This window comes from Mastomys coucha, unplaced genomic scaffold, assembly GCF_008632895.1.
Source record: "Mastomys coucha isolate ucsf_1 unplaced genomic scaffold, UCSF_Mcou_1 pScaffold22, whole genome shotgun sequence".
In the NCBI taxonomy this organism is placed as follows: domain Eukaryota; kingdom Metazoa; phylum Chordata; class Mammalia; order Rodentia; family Muridae; genus Mastomys; species Mastomys coucha.
Genome location: NW_022196905.1, coordinates 10,690,360 through 10,716,227, shown reverse-complemented (window position 1 = coordinate 10,716,227; position 25,868 = coordinate 10,690,360). Strand labels below are relative to the sequence as shown.

General features: G+C 42.5%; 1 protein-coding gene and 1 pseudogene across 2 annotated transcripts in view; one reads left to right on the top strand and one right to left on the bottom strand.

Moving 5' to 3' along the window:
• The window catches only part of Sertad2 (SERTA domain containing 2), a 110,255-nt gene that overhangs the window by 1,238 nt on the left and 83,149 nt on the right, over nt 1-25,868 (top strand). The window lies entirely within an intron of this gene.
• On the bottom strand, nt 12,861-13,417 carry LOC116071056 (annotated as a pseudogene).

Genomic DNA, 25,868 nt, shown 5'->3' with positions numbered 1-25,868 from the left:
CCCCCCCCCGCCCTTGACACCCTCCTTCTCCTGTCTTGCTGTACATGTAGGTATTGCCAGACTTCCACCAGCGGGGCATTATGCCGCCTGTAAAATAATTGGTGCTGGCATGCTCTCTGTCTTTTGAATGCCTAAGTGAGCAGTAATAGTCTGCGATGTGATCTGATAGACTGAGTGCCCTGCAGAAAGTGTAAAATGCCTAATGGGGGCACATTTTCCTCTAAATCGAAGTTAACTTTCATTCAATAAAGGCAAAGCAAAAGGTGTTTGTAATTTGAATGCATGGTGATAGAGGAGAATACTGGTTGCCTAGTGGCTTTACTTAGCGCTTTTATTTTGAAGCAATTTTATGCGTTTTCTTCTGAAAAATGTGAATTCAGTATTAAAGGTTATGAGTTCTAAACCTGTTGGAAAAGAGCAGGTAAGATGGGAATCCAGCATGAAATGTCCACTTCGGTTTGCCTTTGCTCTAGGGAGGCATTGCAACGCAGAATTGTGTCTTTCTCTGTCACTGGATACTGTGTAGAGCTTATGTACAGAAGAGCAGTTTAGAGGTTGTTTCTTTGGGTGTACATTTTTTTTTGTGTGTTCTTGACTACTCTTTAAACAACATTATTCTACAGAATTTCTTCAGTTTTTAATTAGGTTTCTCCATCTGAAATGCCTCCAGACTACGAATACCCACCCCTACCTGGTTCTCAAGAGTCTTACAGTGTGGATCTTTAGTATTTATTTTGAGGTGAAAGAATGATAAGAAATGGCTACTCTGAATTGGCTTCTGACGTCACTGTTTAGAATTCATTAGTTTTAAGTTGATATTACCCTCTTGAAATCTAGTTTTGCACTAGTTGTCCACAAGATTTAAATTAGGCCAAACCAAACATATTTTGAAATATTAAAGTACAGCAAAGACCTCTTAGTAGTTCATTTGTTACTTCTCTTTCAGACCAACCAGAATAAGTTGTTACTAAATTTAATTTTAAAGAATAGACTGTTCCTGTACTGAAGTCTGCCAAGTTGCTACAGAAAGATTTCTTTTTAAAGAGCAGAGATGTGGTTATGATCAGTCCAAAGTGGTGAAGTTTAAAAGTGACTTACATGTAAATGCTGCTTTAAAGAGTGCTTGTCACAGCTTCAAGCCCTTTCAGTGTGTCTCAGGAAGACTTACACGAGCCTTTTGGAATTGTTTGATACATTTGCCATGTGACTTTTTTTCATGAGGCTGAAGTCTCCTAGCACCAGGCATCCTGCTGTCTGAATTTGAATTTTGCCAGTATCTCTCCCTCACTGGCTCTGTAACCTTGGACAAATTTAAAATAATCTGGACCGTAGTAGTTTTTTTCCAGTTGTTTCTTCAGAAAGGCTCCTCTTTAAAAGACCTCCCCTCCCCCTAGGATTAATAGAGTGCTTGCCACACAGACAATATCATCCTGGAAGATAGGTGTCTGTGTAGAATTTAAGAATGAAGTCTCGGGCTGAAGAGATAGTTCTGTGGGTTGTCCATTTTCTGAATTCAGGTTCTCAGTACTCACAAAAAGGTGGGGGCGGGGCGGGGGTGCGGCGGTAGAGACAAGGACTGTTGGGGCAAACTAGCTAGATTAGCCAAACTGGCAAGCCCTAGGTTCAGGCAAGAGACCTGAACCTATCAATAAAAGATGGAGAAAGAAAGAATCCCGCAGATACTCGATGTCAACCTCTGACCTCTGTGTGCGTGCACGTGCACCTGCAAAGCACAGGACTACTCAAAAACACTCAACATACCATACACACAGGGAAATGAGGATACCTCCAGAACTGGGCTGCTAACGCTCATTAGGACCCCGTCTGCCAGGAAGGCTGAGGCAGGAGGATGACCTGAGCCCAGGAGTTGCACACCACAGTGGGACTTCTTTTTTTTTTTCTCAAAAACCAACCAACCAATCAACGAACCAACCAACCAACCAACCAAACTAAAATCAAAACAAAATGCAAAGAGAGAATGTTCTAAAATCAGGTCCTGAAGGTTCAAGTCTCAGTGTTTCCTTTTGTCATTTGTGTGCCCTTGACCAAGTTACCGTTAGCTATTTTATCTATAAAACGAGGACAGTAGCAGCACTTACTCCATGTTGTTCATGATGAGACCAGATAAGCTAATATGTGCAGAGGTTCTGAAGTGTTTGGGATGTCTTCCCAAGTTTAGCTCATTTTTTTGTTTCTTGTATACACGTGATTTTTTAAAAAAAGAAGTGTGTTTGTTTTTTTTTTTTTCTTTATTACACTAGGGAATCAAACCTAGGACCTTGCCTATGTAAAAGTAAGTACTCCACCACTGATCTGTGTTCTTAGCCTCAGTAGTATATTTTTTTATGAAGATAATCATTGCTGTTAATAGAAGACTTTTATAAATATTCCTGATGTTTGAAATAGGGTTTATATGACACTTTAGAGAAATTCTATTATTAGAAGCCAGATATGGTGGCACACACCTGTAAGCCAGTAATCCAGAGGTAGAATCAGGAGGATTCCTGCAAGTTTAAGGCCATCTTGGTCTACATATAAGGTTCTACGTCAGCCAGGACTTCATAAAAGACCTTATCTCAAAATCCCTTCAAAAAGGCTAGATATAGGTCAGTTGTTAAATCACTTGTGAGCACGAGGACCTGAATTTGACCTCCAGACCCCACATTAACATTTACTTATTTTATGCATATGAGTACACTGTAGCTGTCTTCAGACACACCAGAAGAGGGCATCAGATCCCATTACACATGGTTGTGAGCCACCATGTGGTTGCTGGGAATTGAACTCAGGACCTCTGGAAGAGCAGCTGGTGCTCTTACCTGCTGAGCCATCTCTCCAGCTCCAGAGCTCACATTCAAAAGCTGGGTCTGGTGAGTAGACTAGCAATGACCTTAGTACTACAGAAGCAAGGGCTGCTTGATGTTCTCTGGCCAGCCAGCTTAGCCACTTGGCAAGTTCCAGCCCAGCGGGAGGCATTGTCTCCAGAACAAAGGAGATAGTTGCCCAAGCAATGATAGTTGAGGCTGTCTCTGATTTCTGCATGTATGCACAAACACATTCATGCTCACCCGCACACAGGAACATGCACACACATACACAGAAAGGAAGGAAAGAAACTCAGTTATTGGGCAAGACATACTGTATATACCTGTAACCTTGGCACTCAGGAAGCTGAGGGCAAATGATCAGAACTTTAGGGCTAACGGGGACTATATAGTGCGACATCGTTTTTGAAAAATGGCTTTAGTTTATTGGGTGAGTTGAGTTGTCTACACTCGTCACTTTTTTTTTTCTTTTTGAGATAAGCTCTCACTCTGGTCCAGGCTAGCTAGCTTCAAACGTGCTTAGCCTCCTGAGTGAGTGCTAGGATTTCAAGTGTGAGGCACCATTTTTGGCTTTCTTTCATTTAAATTTGCATAGTATCATGTGCCTGCCTCAATCACAAAGTTGTTATAGAAATCACATGATTGTTGCCACCTCGGTGGTTTTCTCCACTAAACAGAAAGATTTGTAAAGGTAACAGTAGCGCTTCATTTCTGAGTCCATTGCCTGGTGCCTAGCAAAGCACCTGGCATATAAAGGAGTGAATAACCACGTGCAAGTAATTAAACAGGGTTTTAAAATTGTTTATGAATAGGCAAATGTACATTCTAAGTCTGACACTGTAGAGAATACTGTTACTTTTTGAACTGAGTTTTTATTTTATTTGTCCAGGATGGTGGCTTATATCTTTAATTCCAGCACTTGGTGGTGGGGTAGATATTTTTTTTTACTTTATTTTAGTGCATAGAGAGTAAATAAAATTTATAATTTATTTTTTATTAATGGTTTTTATTTTGAAGACTAAATTAAGGTACTCCGAAAAGGCATATCTGATAATCTTCCTGTGTTATGTGACATGTCCAGCTCTTAATTTTAGTCTTTTCTGACTTGTAAGCTTTCTATCACTAAGTTGAATGCTTTTCTTCATTAATGTGAACTGTATAGATTAGATTTTGAATGTCTTGGGTGGTGATTGGGTATAATTCTCTGCTTCAGGATTAATAAAGAGAATGTGTGAGTCTTCCATGGCCCCACTTCCTCAAGACTGAAGCTTTGCTTAGGTTTCCATTCAGGAATAAAACTCTTTCTCTTGAACAGTCGGAATTAATAATTTGTTGCTGAAGTAGCTACAGTAAATGTGTGGTAGGTATGTGGAATCAGTAAATGAAAAGATTTTCAGACTTTCTCACATTTTCATAAGCGGTACACAATTGGGAAACCCGTTACTTTTAAACAAACAAAGTGGACAGGCCACTGCCTGCATAGTTTATGGAAACAAGTTATTTCACTTGTCAATACAATGTAACTTGGTTACTGAGCCCTCTGAAGTTATAAACTGCATAAATTAAAAGAAGGATCATCATTTACAAAATCAGTGGTGGTGCATGCCTTTAATCCCAGCACTTGGGAGGCAGAGGCAGGCAGATTTCTGAGTTTGAGGCCAGCCTGGTCTACAGAGTGAGTTCCAGGACAGCCAGGGCTACACAGAGAAACCCTGTCTCGGGAGAAAAAAAAAAAAAAACCCAAAAAAACAAAATCAGGAGTGTGACTGAGTTTTATAACATTGTAAAACCTTCTTGAGGTTTTACTCCTGAGGTATCTCCTGTAACCAGGTAAGTCTGTGTATATAATCCTTTGTTTAATCAAATGATGCTACATGGTTTAGTTGACCATATTGCATTTGCATTGGCTAAAATAATCAAATTGTAGAAAAATGTCCTTGTTTATAGACAGAAGCAGTTCTCACGTGTAAGGCAGGCCGCGCTGAAACCTGGTCCTCTTGCTTTGGCCTTCTGAGTTTGGATCACGGCCATGCAGCCACATCTTGCTGTTTACGTACTTTTGCTTTTACTTGTTTGGGTAGCCCTGGGTGGCCTGGTACTCACACTGAGGACCACACCTGTCTTGAGCTAATGGCAGTTCTTCTTGTCTTATCCTTTAAAATAATATAAGCATGGGCCACTGTGCCTGACTTTGAGATATGTTTTTATCTTTTATGATTTGTTTCTTTCCGAGCTGGGGTTTCTTTCTGTAGACCAGGCTGGCATCAAACTCAGAGATCCATCTGCCTCTGCCTCTGAGATTAAAGGTGTGTGGCACCCTGCCTGGCTTAAAATATGTTTTTAAGGGTAGGAGAGAGAGCTCAGTGATTAAGAACACTGGTTGCTCTTCTGGAGGACCTGTGTTCAAGTCTCAGTACTGACAAGGTGGCTCATAATCATCCTTATCTCCAGTTCTCAGGGATCTATATATCTATGTGCCTTTGTTCATGTAGGCACACAGGCAAAACAGCCACATAAAGAGAAAAATAAATCTTAAAAAAAAAAAAGTATTGAGCCCAGTTCAATCCCTAATATCATTCCTCACCCAAAAAAGAAAAACAAACAAACAAAAAACCCCTGTAACTATAGAGCCAGGCTTGGAGGGGAGAGATGGCTCAGCAGTTAAGAGTGCTGGCTGCTCTTCTGGGGGAGCTGGCTGGGGTTGAGTTCTCAGCACCCACATGGCAACTCACACCTGTCTATAACTCCAGTTCCAGAGCATCTGACACTCTCACACAGACGTACATTCAGGCAAAACCACAAATGAACATATAATAAAAATAAATTACACTCACACACACACACACACACACACACACACACACACACACACACGCACGCACGCGCACACACACAGAAAGAGAGGGGGCGGGGAACTAGGCTTAAGATTTCTTGTCAGAACAAACAAAAGCAGAGAAAAACTTAAAAAGAAAGTCAAAGAAAAATTCATGCATTATTTTCTTTCAAAGGGAGCACTTGACTTTGGGACCCTCTTTTGTAGTGGTTCATATTGTACTGTTTGAATGCAGTGGAATATGCTCATTTCAGAGCAGAGTGGCTTGAAGGATTTACTTTATCCCATTTAGTTCCTTTTATTTAGGGAGATGGACAAGGGCGTGTACTGAAAGGCTGCACTTTAAAGATCACCCTGCATGGCCTCTAAAAATGAACAGTGAGCCTTCACTATTGTCTTTGTTGTATGTTTTCTTTTTGTTTGTTTGTTTTAAGACTGGGTCTCAAGTGATCCAGCTTGGCCTTGAACTCTTGATCCTCCTGCCACCTCCTTCCAAGTATTGGGATTGCAGGAGTATAGGATTTAAGAGCTTTTAAAAATTAAAAGGTAAAACCAGGCACATGGGAGGCAGAGGCAGGCGGATTTCTGAGTTCGAGGCCAGCCTGGTCTACAGAGTGAGTTCCAGGACAGCCAGGGCTACACAGAGAAAGCCTGTCTTGAAAAACAAAAACAAAACAAAACAACAAAAACAAACATTAGAAGGTAGCTGTGCTTGGTGGCACGCATCTTCAGACCTAGCACTTGGCAAGTGGGGGAAGGAATATCAAGAGTTTCACCTACCTAGCGTGTTCAAGGTCAGTCTAGACCTCAGGAGATTCTGTCCCCAAAAAATAGGCTTAGAGTTTGCCTGTTATATAAATTTGTCAGAATTCAGCCTTTCTTTTTCTCTAATTATTAGCAGTTATCACAGCCTTATGATATTGTTCAACTTTTAATGTGGACATGAAATGTTAGTGGACTCATATATAATAGGACCTATTTAAACAAGCGAGTCCTACACAGAAATGTTACTGAGTCTAATCAGTATTGAGGATAGTAAGTGCTGATCCCCCATATGTGAGGTTTTTTAAGCATAATTGTTTTTCATACCGCTGGGACTGAACTGTGTACTCTGTGCATGCTCAACACAGGCTCTGCCGCTGAGCTACAGCCCCCATCCTCAACAAAAGAAGCAGCTCGTTTTGTTTTGTGATTTATTTTTAATTACTCTGTGTGTTACTTTAGGTGCATGCTCGTGAGGCTAGAAGCTTTGGATGGCCTGGAGCTGGAGTTTCAGGCAGTTAGGAACCACCTGACATGGTGCTGGGAACTTAATTTGTTCTTAACTGCTGAGCCATCTCTCCAGCCTGCTCCTAGGAATCAACTTAAAAAACAAGACAAGACACCCAAAGACTCACCTATTTGTTCAGTAGCCACTGGACTGAAACAACACTTTGATTCATTCCCTGCTTTTGAATTTAAAGTCCATAGTTTTAGGATGATCTGTGTGATGGTATAAGCCTTTAGCACCACATGTTTACTTTTTAATATATCAAATAATCAAAATATCCCACCCTTTAAGTATTGTTCCCCACAAGTCTTTGTTGAAAAGATATTTTCACTTTTCTTACTACTTCTGAATGCGTTTGTACTCATTTGTGTGTGTATGTTTGTGCGTGTATGTGCATGTGTGCATACGCGTGTGCTTGTGACATCTTACTGAGTCCTTTTTCTTGACCATGTTAATTTTTCCTTCAGCTCTCTGTGCATTTGCCAATGTAGAGCACATAGAGATGAAGCTTTCATTTATTTTCTTCTTTCTTTGTGATGCTGAGAATCAGTCCATAAGCATGCGCAGCAGATGCCCTACCAACTGACCCAAATATGTGTTTCAAAGTAATATGTCTGTAAAAATCTTGTGAGTACAAAAAAAAAAGAAAAGAAAAAAAAGAAAAAAAAATTCCAAGGATCACAGTCTCTGACTTGGTAGGAATATTTACTGATTTCTCAAACTTGTTGATGTTATTCAGACATCACAAGTCAGATGCCCTTAAGTCCCATTAAATAAAACAAATAGGTCTTCCTTTTGATACAGGGTCTCAAACACATTATATTGCCTGGGCTGGCCTTGAACTTGATCCTAACCAGGCTGACCTGGGACTCCTGATTCTGCTGTGTCAACCCTCTCAGTGAATGCAGGAATCATAGATATTCACCAACAAGGCTGCCTGGCCCTTCCCTCTGATTTAGAAAATAGTCTGTTGGTATTTTTAAATTTTAAATAATTTATCTTTAATTTAATTTAATTTAATTTTATGTATATAGGTATTTTTGTCTGCATGTCCATCTGCACAGTCTATATGTCTGGTGCCTGTGGAAGCCAGAAGAAAGCATCAAATCCTTTTGAGTTGGAGTTATAAATGGTTGTGAGCCACCTTGTCAGTGCTGGGGATTGGACACAGGTCGTCTGGAAGAGCAACCAGTGCTCTTAACTGCTGAGCCATCTTTCCAGTCCCTGTTGTACATTTTATTTAATTCAAATACAATTAGACACACTGTATTCTGGAGTCCCTAATATGGGCCAGCTAGGCAGCGTGGGGTTGCAGCAGGGAAGAGAAGGCCATATTCCCACTCTGGAAACCAGGTTCCAGGGGGTTTTGTCCAAGTCAGGGCTTGGTAGCAGCCACAGTTAACCATTGCACACCGATGAAGTGATAACAGGAAAGAATGTGGATTTTATGTCCTTTGATTTTGTATAAAGGGAATCTGACCACAAAACCCATTTGAGTAAACAACATATTTGAATTTGAGATGAGACATCAAAATATAACAATGTCAGTTTCTCCCAGAAATCATGAATCTTCCTTATTTATTAACCCTGGAAAACTTTATGATGGCCATGGTCTGGAGTGTTTCCTAGATTTTTTTTTTTCTCCTGTCCCTTTGTTTCCTTTGTGACTGAGCCTGGAAAAAAAAAATGGTAACAATGAATGTTTCACAATGAGAATGGAGCCATGTAGTTGTCCCAGCAATGTTAAACAATTAACAAGAGAACCTTGAATTTGCTTTGCCTGCTTACAGTCTTTTACAGGGAGCTAAGGTTTTGTCTCAGTGACTACAGTTTTGTAGTTTCCTGCACAAATGAAACTGTTAGTGTCAGTTCCATCTCGAATAACAAAGGGAGTATACCTATGTTTTATAAAGTAGCATTACATGTAGTGATCATCGTGAATTATTGTTTCATATTTATGAATATTTAATATATGTCCTAGGTTCTTGGAGTATAGTAAGACACAACATCTTCCCAGTGATCCCTACAGTCTACTAGAGACAAAAGATCCCTGCAAAGAAATTAGTCCTTTATGTTGGGCCATATGTAATGTAGCATAATGCAAAGTCTGGTTGGTGTGTACTGCAGCAGTAACACAAGTCCTAGATCAAATGGATCTGCCCTCTGGAAGGTCTGGGTAGCCTTCTTGGGAATCCATCCTTCCTTTAAATTTAAGTAACATTGGTTAGAAGGCTTTGTGTCTTGGACAAAGAAAGGTCTCTTTTGCAGCGACTACACAGACTCTCAGTAGGGAGCAGTGAAAAATGGAGCAGGCCTTACTGTCCCCAAGGGAAGCAGAAATTGCACCTGTGAACAGAGTTTATAGACACAATTTGGATATATTTTAGGTTCCTGAGTCAAAAGTAAATACATAAAAGGCCACTGCTGGGAACCCTTGAAACATCAGTGAAGGTGCTGTAGACGAGGGGGTTCCCTGAGTAAGGATGGACAGGCAACCCTTTTGGCAGCTACTGAAGATACCTTCTCCCCACTTTTGCCTAGGATAGCCCTGTCTGCCAGGTGGGTATACCTACGCCTAATTTCGCTAACTTAAGAAGTCTTGAGTATATTGCTGTAACTTATAGATAATCTTTCTAAACGATTTTGCTTTGAAATTTAGCAGACAGGCCTGCTACCTTTTTAAAAAAAATTTTGTTATTATTATTTTTAATGTTGTTATTTGGTGCTGGAAACTGGACCTAAGGCCTTGTGAACACTAGGCAAGCACTTCTACCCAGCAGTGTTCTAGCCTTGGATTTAAATTCAGACACAATACTGTGTGACTGTGTTTTTGTTGAATTTTTTTTCTGAGTGTTTTGAAATGCTAACATTCTTTATTTTTAGATCACATATGTTTCTTTATTTGGAACTATGTCTAAGATAGGATAATATAATGCATTTCTGTCTCTTATATTTAAATTTCGGGATAAAAGTACAAAATCTCACAGTTTGTTTGTTAATGAAAGTATTTAGACACTTTTGTGGAGACTTAAAACAACCCAGAAAGAGTTTCTTTTCCTGCAGAGTTTATTGTCTCTCTTATATCTGATGTGAAACCCCCATCTAGTATAGTTATGTCCACTATCTGCTGTAAGTGAATTGAAGGATATATGTGTGCATGCACAGTGTACCAGATTGTAGCCTAGCATGATGTTGTATGATTCCTATAATCCCAGCACTTAGAAAGTGAAGGTAGAAGGATCAAGAGTTCAAAGTCATCCTCAGTTACGTAGTGAGTTTGAGACTGCCTGGACTGTATGAAACACTGTCTCAATACAAAAACCAGCAAGCTCAGTAGTAGAACATTTGCTTAGCATGTGTAAAGTCCTGGGTTGGATCCCCAGGGCTACCCATCCCTGGAGGGGGGAAGCGGGAGCAGGGATGGGGGAGAGGGAGGTAGGGATGGGGGAAGAGAGAGGGAGGAAGGAAGGGGGCAGGGATGAGGGGAGAGAAGGAGGGAGGGAGGAGGGCAAGAGAGAGGAGGGAGGGAGAAAGAGAAAGAGCGCTGGAGCTTGAGAGAGGGAGCTTACTAAACTGATTACTTGAATGGCTGAGATGGGAGGATTGAGTTAAAAAAACAACCTAGGAAAGACAGCAGACACTCTGTATCAAAATAAACAAACTTTTCCAAATTCAGTATTTTAAAAGTATGCTCTTGGGGCTGAAGAGATGGCTCAGGCGGTAAGAGTACCAACTGCTCTTCTGGAGGTCCTGAGTTCAAATCCCAGCAACCACATGGTGGCTCATAACCATCTGTAATGAGATCTGATGCCCTCTGGTGTTCTGGTGTGTCTGAGGACAGCTACAGTGTACTTACACATAATAAATAAATAAATCTTTAAAAAAAAGTATGCTCTTGATGTATAATCAATAAAACTTTTTATTAAAGCCACCTATATTGTAAGGTACATTGTTATGACAATCTCTATTATCAGAATTTTTGTTTTGTTTCTTTCTTTCCCCAACAGGATCTCATTGCTTCTCACTCTTTTTTTTAAAAGGTTTATTTATTTATTATGTGTAAGTAACACCGTAGCTGTCTTCAGACACACCAGAAGAGGGCATCAGATTTCATTATGGATGATTGTGAGCCACCACCTGGTTGCTGGGATTTGAATTCATGACCTTCGGAAGAACCATCTTTCTAGCCCAGCTTCTCACTCTTTTGGCTAAGATCAAGTGAGGAGCTGTTACTATAAAGGTCTTCCTCTATAGCCCAGGCTGGCCAGGGACTCACTGAGTAGCCCAGGCTGGCCTTGAGTTCTAGATGTCCTCCTCCCTTAGCTTCCTAAGTGCTGGGTAACGTGTGAACAACCACACCTGTCTGTGAAGCATGCTTTAAGTGTGTAACTTAATCATTTCTCTCTTATGAGACAAGTGGAACTGAGGCGGCATGTAGGGATGGGTGTTTCAGATTCCTGTATTGGATGGACCATGGAGGGCATGGAGTGCTTTTCTTCATATATAAGACTCACAGGAGTATCTTTAAATAATCTGCACAAATTTGACTTTGGAGACTGGAAGTTCTGTGTTTTCCCAGGGATCCTTTCTTTACAGGTTTGCCAATCATGATTCATCTTTGATGCGGAGATAAGAACGGAATTTTAGTATGGCTTCTCTGTTCTTTTTATTTTTATACTAGGAATTCTGTGGGAGGCTGGCGAGATGGTTCAGCAGTTGAAGGTACTGGTTACTCTTCCAGAGGACCAGGGTTCCCAGAACCCATATGAAGGCTCACAGCTGTCTGTAACCCCAGTTGTAAAGGATCTGATGCCCCCTTCTGATCTCTGTGGGCACCAGGCATGCATATGGTACACATTCATACATGCAGACAAAACACTCATAAATGTAAAGTAAAACCATGTTTTTAAAAAAGTGTGTTGGGGAAACAGGGGTGGTGGTGGTGGTGTGTTTGATGTTTGCTTTATGCCTTTGTGTGCATGGGTACACATGCCTATGCATTCTCATTCTCTCCCTCTCTCTCTCTCTCTCTCTCTCTCTTTCTCTCTCTCTTTCTCTGAGACAGGTTCTCTCACTGAGCTTGCTTTCTATGGTAGATGGTCTGGTTAGCCCCCTCCCTCCAGATCTCCCTGTCTACCACTATAGCCCCCAACACTGGGGTTCTGGAAGACACAGCCTGGGCCTGCCTTTTATGGGTGCTGGGGATCTGAAGTCAGCTTGCACAGCCAGCACTTTATCTGTATAGCCATCACCAAAGCCCCTGTTCTTTTTGTACACAGAATAAATAGCTTAATGTCTCTTAAATGTAGTCCCTCCCCTTTTCACTTCCCTAAATTGAATAGTGAATGTTGGGCTGTAGACGTTCTACTTTTGTTTAAAGGAGAAGTAAGTCCATCCTATTCTTCTACTCCAGGGTTGTTTTTTGTTGTTGTTATTTGTTTGATTGATTGCTTGTGGTACAAGTATGGAGCCAGGGGTCATCCCACTGCTAAGCAAGTGCAGAGCACTGAAGATAATGCCTTACTACCTGATGCAGTTAAACAAGTGGTTCTTACATTACCAGTGTGTGTTCTGGGTACATTTCTTTATTTTTGTATTTCATGCCTACATTGAGTTTGAAAACATGGTTAACTTCTCATTGATTAAAAAGACTCAAGAAAAAATGATCAAAATTTTGACTCAGGCACTTGGGCTGTCGGAGTGTTGAAGAGCTGTGACTTAGCAACTCAAGTACTTCCTGCCATGTTAACAGAACTTGTGTAGAATTACCCTTAACAGGACACACCCAGGATTGAGACCCCAGCCTTGGTGCTTTTGGAAGTCCCTAGGTAATGTGAATGTACAGACATGTTCTCCAGTGCTGTCTCTAACACTGTTTCCCTGCACACCAACCTTTTTTTCTTTTCTTTCCTTTTTTTTTTTTTTTTTTTTAAAGTTTAAGTTATTTATTTAAGCCATCTCCTCTTACAAGCAAAGGGATGGAAGATCAGAGTAATGGTCACCATCTAAGAAAAGGAAAGATGAGCTTAGCATCCAATGGGCTTTCGTGGTCCACACAGAGAGTAAGGGTCCAAACCAGTGCTGTGGTCCCTTGTTGCCTGGGGGAAGGCGCAGGCTTTCTTTACTCATCTTCATAGCCAGTCGGAAGTGGGTTCACGTGAGGGTTGTGGAAGAGGGTATGGTTACCATCTCCCCAGGGGAAGGGCTTGGTCCTGATGCGGAGATGGGGGTAGGTGACAAACGGGGCTCTCTCTCGTGCTCTTCGTGTTGCGACTTAAGGAAAACGTTGAGCATGCTCACTCCCACCCCGGGCAGCGCCACAAAGTAGGTGAGGGCCTTCCACATACGAGCTGAATCCTCCTCGCCGTGGGCGCCACTCGCGAGGGCGCCACTCGACATGGGCCGCCCCACCCGTGGGAGGGCCCGGTCCAGTAGCCGAAAGACTCGAGACGCACACAACACCGCCGACGCCATCTTGGCCTTTTTTTTTTAATGAGACAATGTCGTCTCTCTATGTAGCCCCAGCTAGCCTGGAACTCACCATATAGACCAGGCTGGCCTGCTAAGTGCTGGGTTACAGTATGTGCCATCCTCATACCCACAACCACACTTTTCAAATGTGGAGAAAACCTGAAAGGATGATTCAGCAAACACCTCTACACATCTCCCTCGATTTGGTGGTTCTGAACCTTTGGCCATATTTGCTTTCTGCCTTGCTCTCTCTACTCTCTCTGCAGGTTGACATCGTCCTTGTGTTAAGTGAAAGTTCAGACGTGACAACTCTGTAGTCAGTTTCTCAGGGCAGCCCCCGAGAACAAGGACATTGTTCTGCGTAACCACAGTACCGTCTACCCGTCCGTGATGATGAAGCAGAGGTGGATGAAGGACCCTGCCCGGATGTTGGCGAGGCACTTGCTGCCACCACGCTTGTCTGGCGCTGTTATCTGTATCATGTCACATAGTTTCTTTCCTCAGTATTGAATATTTGTGTGGATAAGGTTTTTGAAAAGAGCTTTTTACAGACAGGGTCTCAGATATACCAGGCTGGTCTAAAGGTTGCCACGTAGTTGAAGATGCTGCTGAACCTATCCTCCTGCCTCTACCTCCCTAGGGATGGATTACAGGTGTGCACCATTGTGCTTAGTTTATTAAAAGGTTGGGAGTTGAACCTGGGGCTTTGTGCATGCTAGAGAAGCACTGAGTTGAGCTGCATCCCCAATAAGATGTCGTTGCTTTCTGAGACAGGGTCTTACAGTGTAGCTCAGGTTGGCTCAGGCGGCTCTTAAGACTCAGCTGACACAGTGCTGGGGCTTTAGGCCTGCAGTACTGCACTTGAGGTTTTTTCAGCTTATGTCGGTCATTTTTGCGGTGATTGGCATTACTGCTGTAAGTATTGCTCTTTTAAACCTTTCAAAATGTTTTTCACTGTAAATTCTTGGCATTCCAGCTAGCAGTATCTCACCTCTTCAGGTACAAAATAAGATGCACTTTGAATATTTGTTCTTTTATGACTAGGAAGAAGGTTTGAGTAAGGAATTCTCTGTTCAATCAGCCACTGAACTGGAACTGAGTCTTTTATTAGCTATGTCTTTGAAGTTGAAGTGATTCAGGACTGCAGTCACCTATGGGCGTGAATGCAGCTTGTTCATGGAATCCTTCCTGCTCTGCAGTCATGGAGTGTTGTAAGTGCGTTGTGACTTCCTAGGCAGTGTGCTTAGAGATGGCAGGTGATAGTCTGGCTGAAGTAATTCAACGGTGGGGTGCCGAGCAGAAACCATACAGTTGGTCAATCTCATTATAATTTCCGTGCTTCAGATGCCCCTAGTCTTTTTGTGTATATCTCTAATTGCTTTATAATGAAAATGTCAGATCACTAAACATAAAGAAAACAAAAGATCAAATAGCCAATTTTAGAATTTGTGTGTGTGTTCATGTGTGTGCATATATGAGTGCATATATGTGTAGGCCAGAGCATGATTCTGGGTGTCTTTCCTAATAGTCTCTCTCCACTTTATTTTTCATGACAGAGTCTCTCAATGACCTGGAGCTCATGTGTGGGCCAGGCTGGCTGGCTGGCAGGCCTTCTGTTGTAGGATTTCATGTGCCACTGAACTGGCTTTTTCTGTGACTGCTGGGGACCAAACTCAGGTTCTCATGCCTGTGTGAACACGATGCTGAGTCCCCTCCTTTAAAAATTTTTAAGTTAGGGAAGGGGAGCTATTAAGAATGAGTGAGATGCAGTCAGGATGTAAAGTAAATAAATAAATAATACTAATAGTAATAGTAATAAAGAATGAGTGAGAGTCTCCCGTTAGTTTGGTTTGTGTTGTGTTACTGTTCTTCATGCCTGTTGCTGTCAATGGCAAGTTGTCTGTTTTATATAAAAGTTTGTTTCCTTTAAACAAAATCTATGAGTGGCTGGTACATAGCTCATAGATAGAGTCCTTGCCTAGCATTTAATGCCCTGGGGCCAATACCTTGTTAAAAGAAGAAGAAAAGTTTTTCTCCTGTCTAAATAGGTAAATATGACCAAATCCACGCTCTTGGCGCTGCTTCCAGAGATGAGTCTCTCCTCCGTCGTCACTGCTTCGATCATGGTGTTACTGATACTCTTGACACCATGCTGTCACCTGCGCTTGGTGTCATCGATGACTTGTATAACCAGGTGTCCATTACTATGTGAAGCTGTGAAAATGGTTGCAGACATTTTAAAACTAAGTCTGTAGATTTCTGTGAAGGTTTTGGGGTTCATCTTCATGAGGAACTCAGGTGGCCATCAAGTTCCGTGAGGTTTTAGAATAGTGGCTAGTCTTACTTGTTGGAAGTGACCCTGGCAAACCTGAAGTGCTGCATGTGTTCTGTGCTGCAGTTGTTGCTTCTAAGTATAAAATGAAGCAAGTGCTAATAACACTTCCTACTTACTTAGCAGACTTTCCTCCCTGGCATTCAGAGGAGTTGCCCAGGATCAGGCAGTACCCCAGCCTGCTTCTGTTTGTAGTTCCTGTCAGGTAACGCTGTATAAAAACTTCCACCAGTTAGCTTCTTTATTGTGCTCTTCTGCAAACTGTAAAATAGCATTTGTTGTTTCCACTCCCATTTCTCAGATACTGAAAATAAAGCCCATCTCAGTTAAGTATTTGGTCAAGGTTTTGCTCCAGTCAGCCAGAGCCAGAGGAGAACCATGGGGCTCCCTGGCTTCCTCTTGTTGCTGAGCAGTGTTTTTGTCTCTGTTTAGATATCCTCAGAGGGCAAGAAAGTCTGTTCCAAGCTCTGATAGCTTTGCCATGTCTCTTAAGTATGTCAGCGTTAGGATTTAGGTGAGCCTCTGAAGCAGGCTCATCCCAGGTTGTGAGCATCATTGATCAAATTGCTGCCCCAGAAGTGGTGGGGGACTTGAAGGAAGTTATGGGCACAGCCCGTTTTCCTTTTGCCCTCCTAACTGGAAGCACAGTTGCTTTCTGTCAGGGAATTTCATGAATGGGCAAATGTTCATAAGCCATATTTTTCCTTTATAGTAAGAAATGTAACAAAATCTCTCCCTCAGTGGACTCAGAGTGTGGTAGGTCGTGAGTGATTGCTTCCTGAATTGTATATAAACGTAGCCCTAGCGACTCTTCAAACGAAGTTGTTATAAAACGTGATTACCAGACCCAAATATATATGTGCTTTGAAGTTTGTCCTTAATTCTTGTTAGTGAATATTTGCAGCACTTGGAGGAGGGTTCTGTAAAGGAGGGTCTGCTTTGAGATGTTTCCCCAGGATTAAATAAAGGATGAGGTTTGTGTGACGGTTCTCTGTACTTCTGAGTAACAAAGTGAAAGTTGTGTTTTGATCAGTTTGCTTAATCTTAGTGACACATAAGAAGTTAAGTGTGGTGCACACACACCAAGAGCTTTTATTATTTTAGTGTCCCTGAATATGACTCAGTGTGCGTGTGCTTGAGCCACATAGAGTCCAGGGAGGCTGGCCATTGCCATCTTGGGCTTGGTGGAAATTGGCAGCCTCCCTCCTGTAAACAGCAGCCTGGCGTCGCCCTGGGATGCGATGGGACCCACTTCAGAACCGTGCAGGGCCTGGCTCTGGCTCTCTTCTGGCGCACTTAAGCAAATGTCGTGCTGAGCAGTTGGATAATGTCAGAAATATTGTGGTAGCCCTTTAAAAGTTTTAAAGGTACAGTACTATGTATTTTCATACATAGTGCAAACAACAAGCCAGCATGGCAAGCTAGACATGTATGGTTATTTTTATTTTAGGAGTGTGACAACGGCAGAAACTCAGCTCTAGACCCTGGATGTCTCCCTACTTTTGATCTTTTTTTTTTTTTTTTTTTTTTTTTTTTAATTTAAAATTTTCTTTTGTAGTTTCTCTATGTAGCCCTAACTGTCCTGGAGCTCACTCTGTAGACCAGGCTGGCCTCAGTCTCAGAGATGCTGGGATTGAAGTCATGTACCACCACCACTATCTCCTTCTGTGGTCCAGGCTGGTTTCAGACTCTTGGTCTTCCTGCCTCAGCCCTCTGATGTTGGAGTTACAGGAGACTGCTATCATCACATTTTGGGTCTCTCGACTTTTCCTTGCTGAGAAACTTGTGTAGAACAGTAATTGTTAGCTCCTTGGTGCTGCTCCTCTCCCATTTAAACCAAGGGGAGGTGATGTGTGAGCCCCCAGGCCCCCGAGGGGAGATGATGTGTGAGCCCCCCGGACCCCTGTCAAGACTCGTGTGCATTAAAATCAGCAAGGAGCCTGTAAACATGAAGCTAGCCTGCTCTTTGCTACTGAGTCTTCTAAAGCACGGAGTCTATACTCACCAGGTAGTTAGCAAGATTTATTAACACAACGACCTTATTGCTCACTTTGCCTCTGAAAGCTACGGAAAGTTAAGCTACTTGATTTCTTGCTAACTGGTTGGAGACAAAACTAAGGTTTAGATGTCAGCATTGCACTCTGGGAGGAGGAAGCCGAAGGGCACTGGTAAAGATGGGACTTGTTGGGGCTGAGGTGATGGTACAGTCGGTAAAGTGCCTGCTGGCAAGCAAGAGGACCCGGGTTCAGATCCCCAGAACTCAAATTTCTTTTTCTTTCTTTTTTAAAATTACTTTGTGTGTGTCTGTGTGCCTACCTGAGTTTATATGCACCATGAGCAGGCAGGTACCCGCAGGGCTCAGAAGGTGTTTGAACCCCTAGAACTGGACTTACAGACAAGTGTGAGCTGCTGGGTATGGGTGCTTGGAACTGAACTCTGTGGAAGAGCAGTAATGGCTCTTAACCATTGAGCCACCTCTTCACACCCCAGAGCCCACATTGCTGTCTCTGTGCCAGGAAAGGGAAGATAGGTGGATCCCTGGAGCTCACAGACTGCTAACATAGGCCTCCTGATGAACTCCAGGCCAGGGAGAGAGACCCTGGCTCAGAAAAGCAAAACTGAAAACAAAAACAGAAAGAGTAAACAGAAAGAGTAAACCAAAGAAGTGTTTTGAAAGGTGTTGATTAACCACAGTAAACTGCAGATTGGAACAAGAAAGCCAGGACCCCAGCTTACTTGATTTTGAGGTATATATTTAGGGAATATAAATTAATGTTGATTTTCACTTATCCTTAACAAGATGTTTTAAAATCCTATCCCATTAAAAGTGCAAATATAGGGCTCTGTTGTTAAGAAGTGTTTTTCTAACATACACCAAGACCTGGGCACTACCCTTATTTCCACATAAAACAGGGTCTGGTAACACATGCTCGTAATCACAGCACTAGGGAGCTGGAGGCAGGAGGATTAGAAGTTCAAGGTGCATAACCAACCTTGGCTGAGACTCTTTCTCACAAAAGAAAAAAATGCCAAAATTATTAATTTATACATTACTTTCAAAAGTTAACTTTGACACACAGTGGGTACTAAAAAATACATTTAAACAAAGCTTTTATTAGCAATAAACAATTTATTAGCAGTCTTAACTAGAATCTGTATAATTGACAGTATCCAAACGCATTTTGGAGTAAAAGAAACATATCAGACCAAAAGAATTTACCAGAACCAAAAGAATTGTTTATTCTGCATTTTATTTCATTTAATGGGGGAAAAAGTTGTGCTCTGAAAGATGATACTACCAGTTTTTAAATCCACAGCCTGCTGAAAGAATAGAGGTGAACTACACAAACACGACCCAGACAAAGAACACGAGTCACTGCTCACCATCTTCCACTTCTTTCTCTGAATGACAAAGAAAAGGAGCAAGTAACAGCTGCCAGCTAAAGACTCATTTCTGCAGAGACCACGTAACAGTGTGCGGCTGCTGCCTGCGTTGTGCGGGTGGGGCGGGGCCTGAGTTGCTGCGAAGGGCGTGGCCACGCAGTTTAAGAACAGCCTGGCTCTTTGTGGAAAGTGCCCGATCCCACCTTGTAGGTGGGAGAACCCACACTTGTGCTCGCAGGACCAGCAACCAGGATCCATCCTAGCCAGCTTTAGGTCGTTTCTTTAAGACAAAGGAAAAAAAAAAAAGATTCCTAAAGTGTTCCAGTTTATCATTTTATAGCAGTGGACATTTTCAGCTGTGCATGCAATTGTTATAATTGTAAACAAATAGTTCTGGGCGGAGGCAAAGTTAGATAACTGCAGTCAAGAGCCAAGTGGTAAGCCGGGCGTGGTGGCGCACGCCTTTAATCCCAGCACTTGGGAAGCAGAGGCAGGTGGATTTCTGAGTTCGAGGCCAGCCTGGTCTACAGAGTGAGCTCCAGGACAGCCAGGGCTATACAGAGAAACCCTGTCTCGAAAAACCAAAAAAAAAAAAAAAAAAAAAAAAAAAAAAAAAAAAAAAAAAAAAAAAAAAAAAAAGAGCCAAGTGGTGCTTCCACTGTAATGCGTAAAGCCAATGATCTTGCTGTCTGATCCACAGCAGAACACAGAGAATGTTAATTTTAATTCTTAATTAAGATATCTTAAAACTGTTGAAAATACTATTTTTGAGAAAAACGTTACAAGTAATATAATGAAATTTGAATGAATTTGCATTCTTTTTCCCATTTAAAAAATAGCATATATGAGTGCCACGGCGAGTGTGCGTGCGTGCGTGCGTGCGTGGGTGGACAGCTTTCAGGAGTTGTCTCTTTCTTGGGTTCTGGGGACTTAGGTTGCCAAGCATGCACAAACAGTTGCGCTAATCCACAGAGCCATCTCCCAGGCCCCACCTCAGTGTGACAATTTTTAAGTGCTCTTGTATTTGCTTTCCTGTTTTAGAAATGAGATCCTAGGGTTCTAGATTTACAGCTTGTCTAGAGCCATGCTGATCCAGCATCCCCTCTGCTGTTCTAGGAACCAACACTGGATAACCTGACTTCCTTGTCTTCCCTTCCATTCACAGAAAACCACACCACAGATGGTCCACCTTGGTGGCCATTTCATGTTGCTCACAGGAAGTACAGGCCTGTCAAGTGGTTAAACTTTGCCCTTAACACTAGAATAAAAAGAGAGCCCATGCCACTTCTCAGAGTAAATATTAGGGACCGTAAAAGGTTTTTACAGTGGCTGGGCAGTGTGCTGTGTGACTTAGTCCCAGCACTTGGGAGGCAGAGGCAGATCGCTGAGTTCGAGATCGGCATGGTCTACAGAGTGATTTCCATTACAGCTAGGGCTACACAGAGAAACCCTGTCTTTTTTTTTTTTTTTTTTTTTTGGTTTTTCGAGACAGGGTTTCTCTGTGTAGCCCTGGCTGTCCTGGAACTCACTTTGTAGACCAGGCTGGTCTCGGACTCAGAAATCCACCTGCCTCTGCCTCCCAAGTGCTGGGATTAAAGGTGTGCGCCACCACTGCCCGGAGAGAAACACTGTCTTGAAAAATTAAAGAAAACAAAAGGGAAAAAATCTGTTTACTTTTAGTGGTAGACATGAACCTAAGGCCTGTCAGGTAAGTGTTCCACTGTTGATCCTCATTCATACCACCCCAGGCCCCAGGCTGAAGGAAGGTTTTTTTTAACCTTTATTTTTATTTTATATGTGTGTTTTGTCTGTGTACCACATACATGCCTGGTATTTACAAAAGCTAAAAGAGATTGTAGGATCCCTTGGAACTAGAGTTATAAACAGTTGTGAGTTACCCAGTGGCTGCTGGGATCAAAGCATTGAGCCATCTCTTCAGCCCTGATTTATTTTTAAGTGCTTGAGTGTAGAAACCACAGTAAGTACATGGGCTCTGGTGGGCTCACTCCCTCAGACCAGGGTGCATGGGCCCTGGTGGGCTCACTCCCTCAGACCAGGGTGCATGTCCTTTCTTGTAAAGGGCTCCTTTAGAGGAGACTGCAGTTCTTGTCCTGGGAGCAAATTTCACTTTAGCTTTCTGCAGGCATCCCTGTGAAACGTGAGCAGCCTGTTGTGTTGAGTTTAGATATTGTGGGAATGGCCCTAGTGCTAAGTGTTCCGCCATTTGAAAGCCCCAGAAGACACGTAGGAGGCAGCCCATCTTGCCAAGTGTGGTGGTCTAGTTCAGGCACCCGGGAAGCAGAGGTGGGAGAATCTTGAGTTTGAGGCCAGTTTGGGTCACCTAGTGAGTTTTAGACTAGCAGCTCCTGGAATTGACTGGAGGTTCTGCAGCTGAGCCTGGTCTTGAACCTCTGACCTTTCCTCTACCTCCTGGGCACTGGGATTCCAGGCAAGTGCCACCATTTGCAACTTTCAGTATTTTAAATGAGAAAATCATGCTTCTCATGCTTTGTTGTCAAAGTTCTGATACTAGCCTTTAACTTCTGGGATACGTTTTTTAAAGAACTAGTATCAGGTAAGCAGTGAACTCTGGTGAGCCTCTCCAGATGGGCTGCTGATTGGGTGGTCTCCAAGGTACACCGACTTGATAGAGTATGAGGAACAGATCAAATAATTACAAGATCCATTATACAAAAGAACAGTGTGCTAATACCGTCACAGAATACCACATAATCCCACCCTGTGTTTCTTGGTAGATTCTTCCAGAGTGGAACCAACAACATTGTGTAAAAGGCCAGTCAGTGCATTCATTACACTGCATGACACGCTCAGATATACACAGAAGTGGGTCGATTATACGTCTCCTCCTCGTGTCCAGTAGGCCATACGGAGGAAGCTTGTTACATGCTTAGAGGAAGAGTATTTCTTTTTAGTTTAGAAACCAGTGCTCTGATTCCTGGCCTGGTTTAGAGGATGCTCAACTCTGTCTTGGTTTCTGCTGTATAAAAAGCAAATGTCCAAGTTTCCTTCTTTCCCACCTCAGCCTGGATCCAACACCTTGAACCACAAACGCCTAAGCAGCATCCAGGTATCGTCCAGGGTCCCTGCCTTTGCCGAGGTCTGCAGGGCTGAAGACCTGAATAGAGTGTTTTGGGGTTTGCTTACAAAACAAAAACTCAGCTATTCTTTGATAATGGTGTTGGTATTACCCTCTCCAGCAAGGCTAGACTGCCCAATAGTGCCACTCCCTGTGGGCCTGTGGGGGCCATTTTATTCAAATCACCGCACATTTCAATACAATATTTTTTAAAGATTTATTTTTGATTCTATGTGTATGGGTGTTTTTGCCTACATATATGTCTGGGTACCACAAGCATGCAGTGCCAACAGAGACCAGAAGAGAGTGTGAGATCCCCTAGAACAAGTTACAGACAATTGTGAGGTACCAAGCTGGGTACTGAGAATCAAACTTCCATCCTATACAAGAGTAGAGTGAGTAAGAATGACCCCATAGGGGCTGGCGAGATGGCTCAGCGGGTAAGAGCACCAACTGCTCTTCCGAAGGTCCTGAGTTCAAATCCCAGCAACCACATGGTGGCTCACAACCACCCGTAATGAGATCTGACACCCTCTTCTGGTGTGCCTGAAGACAGCTACAGTGTACTCATTTATGATAATAAATAAATCTTTGGTCTGGAACAAGCAGGGACTGAGTGAGTGGGGTTGACCAGAGCGAGCAGAGGTCCTAAAGTCAATTCCCAACAACCAGATGAAGGCTTACAACTATCTGTACAGCTACAGTGTGTACTCATATACATAAAATAAATAAATAAATCTTAAGAATGGTCCCATAGGCTCATATTCTTGAATGCTTAGTCGCCAGGGATTAGAACTGTTTGAAAGGATTAGAAGGATTAGTAGGTGTGGCCTTGTTGGAGGAAGTGTGTCACTAGAGGTGGACTTTGAGGTTTCAAAAAGCCCATGCCAGGCCTAGTCTCTCTCTGTCTACAGATCAGGATGTAGCTCTGAGCTACTGTTTGCCTGTGTGCTGCCATGTTCCCCACCATGGTGATGGTGATGATGATGATGATGGACTAACCCTCTTAAAACTGTAAGCAGTTAGTATATGAGTTGCCTTGGTCTTGGTGTTTTTTCACAGCATTAGGACAGTGGCTAAAACAGTGGGAAATAACATAGCCACCTCAGTATGGCCATATTTCCTGAATTTCATCTTTGCTTCTTTCCTCATGTTCCTTTTCATTCCTTATGGCAGACCATTTCCTCCTGTGCCTGGAAACATGGCCACCAGCAGTCTGCCCTGTAGCTCTGTCACTCAGATGTCCTATGTACCAAGTTAAAAAATGATGGACAAGGAACTTGAAAGTAACATGGGCAAATGGCCATTCCTTGTAAGTCATTCATCAAGGGCTAGGGCAGTGGTTCTCAGCCTCTGGATCATGAGCCCTTGGAGAGTTGCAGATCAGATATCCTGCAATCAGATATTTACAGTATAATCCCTAACAGCAGCATCACAGTTTTGAAGTCACCACACACGAGGAGCTGTATTAAAGGGTCTCAGCAGTAGGAAGACTAGACCACTGGGCTACAGAGCTGTGAGAGTTTTATCAAACCATGGCCATATGTGTTTGCAACCACATGGCTATTAAGTGAGAAGTGTTTCCCTAGATAAGAAGTGGTGGCTGGGAAGAAATCTCCCATTAAAACAACTTGGTAGGTTCTAGTGCCTCTCAGATGTCTAAACAGAGACTTGTAGTAAATAATGCATTTTGTATTGGGGCAAGTTTGACTGACGAGAAAAAGAAAACTGCGAATCATTACTCAACCAATGTGTTCTAGGCATTGTGATCTTCACTGATACTCTTTCATGGTGGTCATTAAAAATAATGTTAATTGTAACCTACCCTACTGATTTCACAACTCATTTATAGATAATGGTCTGTAGTTTGAAAAATTCTGTGGTAGACATTAAGAGTAGAAATTAAGTTTATATTCAGCTGGTATCTTGTTGTAGGCATTTCTGAGTTGAAGAAATGACTGTTCTGAAGAGATGCTGGCTTGTCAGAGAGTGACACAATTGTCCTTCTGAGTTTCTGTGACAGCACCTTTCCTACTGAGGAATATTCTGAAGTTACCCTCTAACCTTTTTTTTTGTTTATTTTTTAGATTTTATTTTTATGTTTGTGGGTATTTTGTCTGCGTGTATGTATATGCACTGTGTATATACTAGGCACCCTTAGAGGAGGCCAAAAGAAGGCATCTAATTCCATGGGACTGGAGTTACAGACACTTGTGAGTCATCACCATGCAGGTGTTGGGAACCAAATCCCAGTCTTCATCCTCTCCCCCTAAAACAAGGGTCCTGCTTCCAGCCTCCCCTCCCCACTGACTGAGAAGCAGAGGTGCCACACACTTCCGCCCCCGCACTCCACCCCCGCCTGCTCTCTGTTCCCGCACAGCTTTCTTGAAATGGCAGCAAGAATGATAGCCAACCTGCCTGACCACAGCGGTGTGGTCTCTAGCTTACCTTCTGTGGAAGCATTTGGATCCATAACCTTCCATCTATCTCTTTAGCTGCACTGACAGACTGAAATGCAAGCTTGGCGGTCATGACTGTAGGAACAGAGGATGCAGGGAGGAGGAGGAGGAGGAGGAGGGTATAGAAGGAGAGGTCGTCTCTTGCTGCTCACAGTCAGAGCCTGTGGATCTAGCTGAAGTGTTTAGACTTTCTGGATAATGCAGTTAGGAGGAGGGAAAGGTTTCCTGAACAAAACATAGCAAGTATTGATCAGAACAGAAAAGATTGATAAATGTGACCAGTATTGATTAATTTTTATTCATTGAAAAACAGATTGGGGAAAGTATTTAGTACCCATATAATAAGCAGCTTGCAATTCAGAATATCTAAAGAACTAGAGGTGGGTGTGCCCTCGCCATGTGTGGAGAAAGGTTGGCATACTCTTCTGGGTTGATCCTTATGCTTCAGTTTATCTTGCCTCTGATCTCATCTATTACTGAGGACTTCAAAGAACTTAAACGTGAATTATATCTGCTACCTACCATTTTAACAAATAAAAAGTTAAATATTTTTCCATTAAAAAATTATGAGTCTAGGGATGTAACTCACAGAAAGGCTTGTTCAGCATGGATTCAGTCCCTGTCATGGAAAAATCAACTAAAATACCATCACCAAGAATGTAAGATGTTGATGCAAACAACATTTTGTCTTGTTTGTTATACTTAGGATCCAGCCCAGACTTTGAGCATATTAGGTGCATGCTCTACCACAGAGCCACATCCCAAATGACATGGGTTTTTGTAGTTTTGTTTTTTATAAGAAATAACTAAACTTTACCAAGACAGAAATATTAAAGGATAGAAAATCAGCCCCTTCCGCCCTGCCCACCCCTTTGCCGCCTCATGATAGGATCTTACTGTGTAGCCTTAGCTAGCCTGGAACTCACAGAGATTCACCTGCCTTTGAGTGCTGTAATTAAGTGTGTGCCACTCATCATTGCTGTGAGAATCAATGTCATCTTACTATGGCAAATCTGTTTAACGTGTCCTTCATAGAGGACAGCCAGATAGTCATACCCACTTTTCTATTCAGGAAGTTCTTTGGGTTGAAGTACAAGATGAAAATGTGCATTCACGCTTTTCAAAACCCTCACAGCCAATGAACCAGATTCTTACCCTCACCTAATGTCTGTGCCACCCTCCAAGCAGAACCATTGT